The 5,851-nt window shown below is 36.5% G+C and overlaps 1 pseudogene; it reads right to left on the bottom strand.

The window, feature by feature from the left end:
• Positions 1-3,650: 3,650 nt before the first annotated feature.
• Positions 3,651-3,958, bottom strand: LOC143672124 (CDC42 small effector protein 2-A pseudogene; annotated as a pseudogene).
• Positions 3,959-5,851: the final 1,893 nt, after the last annotated feature.

Below are 5,851 nucleotides of genomic sequence, written 5' to 3'. Positions count from 1 at the left end.
TGTGAACTTCTATCTTTCATTCCTTTCAAGGAATGGTGTCCTTTTCATTACCTTTACCTCACAGAGTATAATTATAACAGTTCCTATAAAGACTTTGATAATTTCAACATCGAGTAATCTTGGATTGGGAATCTGTTGAATGTCATTTCCTTTGAAAATTAGTTTCATTTTTCTGGTTCTTTGTATATTAAGTAATTTTGAATTATATACTAGACATTCTGAATATTATGTTGTAATAATCTGCATCCTGATAACATTTTCTGTTGAATGGTGATCTTTTAAAAGCAGGCAATTAACCCAGCTATGTTCGGACTATAGAGTCTGTCTCACCATCTGTGGGTAGTAATTCCAATGTCAGTTTGGTTCCTGAAGCCTTTGCTATACTACTTTGGATTTCTCTCACAAATACTTCAGTTTGGGTTTAATTTGGGCAGTATTTTATATCATAGATCAGTTTCAAAGTCTTTGCTACATTTCTTTAGGTTTGTCCTATGCATACTCAGCTCAGAAGTGATCCTGGGGTTTGTGCTGATTCATACTCAGAATTAAAGAATTCCCTTCTTAAGCTCTCTCTTTATGATTCCCTCTAATTTCTCTGGCCTTAAAGGGAGAGATCTTAGGTGTTATAAGAATAGATAGGCTTCACTGGGCTTAATCCATTTTGGCTGACTCCATAAGTCAGTATATCCATATTTATTTTAGGCACAGTGTGTTAGTAACCTCTTTACTTTTTTGTGTGTCTGTTAATGTCTCTATTTTGCTTTTCCTCCAGCATGATAATTTAGCTGGGCATAAGATCCTGGGTTCCCAATAATTTTCCCTTTTCACCTTGCAAATATTCTACTTTCTTCTTTGTTTTTCCAGGATTGAAAGAAAACATTTATGAATCAAAATCAATATATATTTTTTAATATCTAAAAGCCAACATTGAACTCACTTTATTCAAAAATGAATACAATGTACAAAAAAAGTATACTTATATTATAAAAGTACATCAATTTTACCTTCTGGGCACTGAGCAGACATCATTTTAAACAAAATGAAGGCAAACTTGCTCTCTATAATGACATTTCCATAATTTAATAACAAAAGTGAAAGCTAATATACTAACAAAAGATTTTTAAAAGCCCAGTGATAATGCTGCATGGAAATGCTGAAATCAAATCACTATAGTTGCGTTTTTTCTTTATGTTCATTGGCACCACTTCACGCTTACATTATGGAAAAGTACCTCTCATAGAATGCAGATCACTGTTAGCAGAATCCATGTGATTAGTTAAATCTTCAGTTTTTCTGGCTTAACAGTTATCATGTATTTCAGGAAAGTATAAATAGCCTAATGAATGTTGAGTAGGAAAATCCTTTTTATATAATTAGCTTTCATTTAAAAATGAGATACATTGCTATGGGGGAAAATGACCTCCCAAGATTTACAGTCCAATTTATGCATGGAGGAAATCTGTCTCTCCCCCCACTCTTTCACACTCAAATATCCTCAATCTTTCCTAACAATATATGTCCAAGGTTAATATCTTCACCCCCCTTCTCATTTTCTTCTTTCTTACACTGATTGGCACCTTCCCCGGAGCTCTTAGCAGGTGCTCTTGTATACAGCACCTACAGTAGCAGGTGCTTTTTGTGCTTGTAAAGTTAGTGGCAGATGCAGAACAGTTATAGGCTGAAGAGTCCTGCCTTCGGCTTAGCAGGGAGATAAAACTTCAGTGCTGACGGGAATATTTGGTCCTTGGAAAAGCAAAAAAGATAGCAGAATGGAAAAAATAAAATAAAACCATGAGTTGGGAAAAAGGGACCATAGTCCCTTCATTGTTGTTCCAGAAGTCATATGACAAGTTAAAAAAAATGCACTAATTTTAAAAGTCAAAATGGAAATAAACTAAATAGCATCAGCCGACAATGCCAATAAAATGCAGCCTGTCCTTTAAAGAGCTTACCTACAGCACTGTCACTGGCAGGAAACTGATTCTGGCTGGGCAGAATGACAAGAGTACAATGTCCAAATAGTGAATTACTGATAACAAATGAATTAAAGTTTAGAAGTTATTGCTACAAAATACCTATTTTGATTACTAAGTGTGTGACTCTTAAGATTCAAATGCTTTTTCTATCTCTGGGCTTGGTTCTCACACCTCTGAAGGCTGAACATTGCAGAAATACAAGGAAAGAGTAATCTGGAGGCCCACTGTACTGGGTAAGTCAACCTCAAAAGCACTGGGGGAGAAATGCTTTCATGTTTTGTCTATATAAAACCTAACATTTATTCAGTTGCCTGTTTCACAATATCCTCAGACCAAGGTGAAGGGAATGGGATAAAAGAAAGCAGAAGAGAAAACAATTGCTGTTTCTATATTTGTTTACCTACTTCCTTATAGCTCTCTAGGTAAGTTCTCAACTCAGCCCACTTTGCTGCAAGAAATGTTAATCTTGTCAAAGTTAGACATGGCTGAATTAGACATATGATTTAAGCATTTTAATGAGAACATGCACCTCTGGCTCTGGTTTAACACAACTCTTATAAGGAAGGAGGAACATTTACAGATATGTTTGAACTGGTGTAATATTAAAAGTCACTGTTCACAATTTGTGAAAGGATGAACATATTTTGGAACCTGATCAAAGGCTTCTTACAATAACATAAAAAGTGACCATCCAAATTGTTTTCACTGGCAATGATTCAGGCAAGGTCAGTGTGCTGTTCTTGGCATCTTCCATGGCCCCCAAATATGTAGGATACAAAAAGGCCAGTGCCTCTGGAAGTATCACAGCTTGTAGTAGAAGCCTGAAGTTCAACAAACTACCACTGCAAACGACTGGATACCATAATATTAAACAAAAATAAAAGCAAGTAAAAATAAAAAGAATGAGTACACAAAGAAATTAAACAGCTAATAAAATAATGCTGCTCAGAATCAGACTAGATGAAAGTATTATCACAACACTCAAATACATAACCACACCTGTCTGCAATCACATGTCCTTGCTCCCAAAATAAATATAAGGAACATTTACAGCAGGATGAATGCCTTATGAATGCAAGCTTTTTTTTCATTGCAATTCTAATCAAACAGACCAAAATTCATACTTCTAAAATAACTAAAAGTTATCTTTTTGAGAGAAACTGATGTGACTTGGTACCCCAGCTAAACTTTCTCTAATAGCAGAAGTATCATCAGCCCCTGGCAGCAAATGAATTTTAATTTCTAGCCCCTGTGGGTTCCCGTACAAAACAACTTCATAAAGCATACAGATATCTACTCTGCTGAAGTTTAAAATGAATAAAAATGATTATTGTGCTTGTGGGTCTCATATCTTCCAAAATATACATACATGATATGGTGACAAGTTAACAGATAATAGTAGGCTCTTGCTCACCAATAAAATCATAAGGCGAAGGGTGGGAAGTAGAAAGAGAAATGTTTAAAATGAAAAAATATATATTTCAAATGGTGCTAGTATTCACAGAAAAGTTCATGCTAAGATCAGAACCATATCAACTCAAATACTGAAAATTAAGCAACAGTCCAGAGAACTCTGTCCATAAATCCAAATGCATGCATGCCGGCTGAAGAAAATGCAGTATTCATCTGACAATAGTGTCTTCAGAGCAGAATGGTAGTGAGTCACTGGAGTAATCACAAGAGGGTGGTGCATAAGATGCCATCAGACTTTGGAAAAGAGCCCCGGGGCTCTCCTGCTTTGGTGTCCACTAGTTGCATCTGCACGTTGACAGACATCCTGCCTTCAAAGCCTCCCTTGGACTGCATTTGTTCTGGATAGAGGTAACTGAATTCATTTCCCTTAACAGGGCCCCTGATCCTGCACAGGCCGTGTGTACAAAGTTTGTAGGCTCTCTGATAATACTTCAGTCAGTCCGCCATCACCTTCTAGGCTGAGGCTGTTCTTCAATACAGCAACTGAAACACAGCCAGAATTCATTCATGCTTATAGTTCAAGGTATAAATGAGCACCAATGACGGTTCTAAATCAACTATGGAAGTAAGCTCCTCAATATGATGTAAGTTCAGTGATGCCAAATGATTTTATTATTTCACTGTGTTTTTGTTCCTATAAATCAACTCTCTTATGCAGTCAATTTAATTAAGAAAAAGTCAGACTGCTTCCTTTCTTTGCTTCTGGTTCTGTAGAGGCTTGCTTCTTAAACACCAGGGAACGTCTGGTATAAAAACTGTTGTCTTGACACAAGGCCCTACAGCTGGTAATCACTCTTTGTCAACACAGCAACCATTCAGCTATCTCTGGGCTGAGAACATTCCATATTGTGCATACAGATGACTCTGCAGACTCATTGTTGTAGAAATTGTTCCTTGAAGGATTTCTTTTCATTTGCATTGGAGTTTTCACAAAAATATCCACATACTTGTATCATCACCTTTGTTTCAGCCTCTGGCTTTGGCTGCAGCACCTCTGCCACCCCCACACCCGTAGCTATTCTACCTAGTGCGCTCGCCGCTTCCTGGGCCCCTCCTTCCCTTCTATTTTCTTCTGACATTAATTGTTGGCTGATACACAGTCTGCTAATTATCTAATTTTTATTTCTTAGTAGTAATATCCTTTTTCTCTTACGGGTTTTAAGATTCTCTTTATCATTGATGTTTTGCAGCTTCACCCCAATGTCAAAAAAGTCCTCACACATTTCCAAAACATTCAGTGGGTGACTGTATTGTCCCCATTGAGCCCATATCACTTCAGAGACAATTACCTTCTCTTTTGACAGTGTTTGCTTACTAGCCTAAGACTAGCTAGGTTATAAGATCTGACCTGTGGAGCTCCAGTTTCTCATGACCTAAAAATCCAAACTAATCACCTATTTATAGATGCAATGATATGGATTTCAAAAATTTTAAATAGGTGTTTGTAATGTTTAAGTTCATTTATTAACTTGGCTAGTTTATTGTGTTCAGTTGTTTGGTTAAGTAAGCACTGGCCTGATTGTTACTGTGAGGATATTTTGTGGATTTAAATAATCAGTAAATTGACTGTATCTATGGCTGATTACATCTACAATCAACTGAGGAGATTTCTTTCAGCAATAAGAGAAATCTCATCCAATCATTTGAAAACCTTAAAAGGAGAGCTGATGATTTCAGTAGTTAGAAAGAAAAATTTCTATCTCTCCTCCAGCCAGCCAGCTCTCCATAGAGAATTAGTTGAAAACCTTCATCAAAATTCCCAGCTCGTGACCTGTCCCACTGAATTCAGACTTGCCAATTCCCACAGTTGTATGAGCTAATTTCTATTTTAAAAAGTTCATAATATTTTCATTGTGTATGGTTCTGTTCCCCAGGGAACCTGACTAATACAGGGTTCTACCCACAATCCACATAATCCTAATTTCTAGATTTATATCCTATCAGTACCTGTTATTTTCATTGATTAATGGAAATCTGTAGCTTACACTAAGATTTGGTTAACTTCCTTCACTGCTTCATTGCTTTGTATTTCTTTATTCCTTTTAAGATATTTAAATATATTTCAGAGTAACTTAAAGCCTCTTAAAGCCGTCTCATTGGATCCTTTGCACTCCTTCCTTCTTCCCTCCCTCCCTTCTTCTATACCACCATCCCTTTCTCCTTCTGATTATCCACTAATTTATTTAACATTAATTGAGCTAATATGTCAGGTTCTAGACAGGGCACAGAGATAAAAATAAAACACAGACTCTTTCCTCAAGATTCTCTCAGCCTCTTCAATGTGGTACTGATCCTGAGAAGCCAGTTTCATTCTGTAGAAAAGAGATTTAAGGAACACATGAGGCTGAACTTGAAAATTTTTTGACTCAAATAAATTAGTCTCTTTTTTTGTGGGGGATGAT

This window comes from Tamandua tetradactyla, chromosome X (assembly GCF_023851605.1).
Source record: "Tamandua tetradactyla isolate mTamTet1 chromosome X, mTamTet1.pri, whole genome shotgun sequence".
In the NCBI taxonomy this organism is placed as follows: Eukaryota; Metazoa; Chordata; class Mammalia; order Pilosa; family Myrmecophagidae; genus Tamandua; species Tamandua tetradactyla.
The sequence above is the reverse complement of the archived record's forward strand: the minus strand, read 5'-3'. Positions and strand labels throughout refer to the sequence as shown.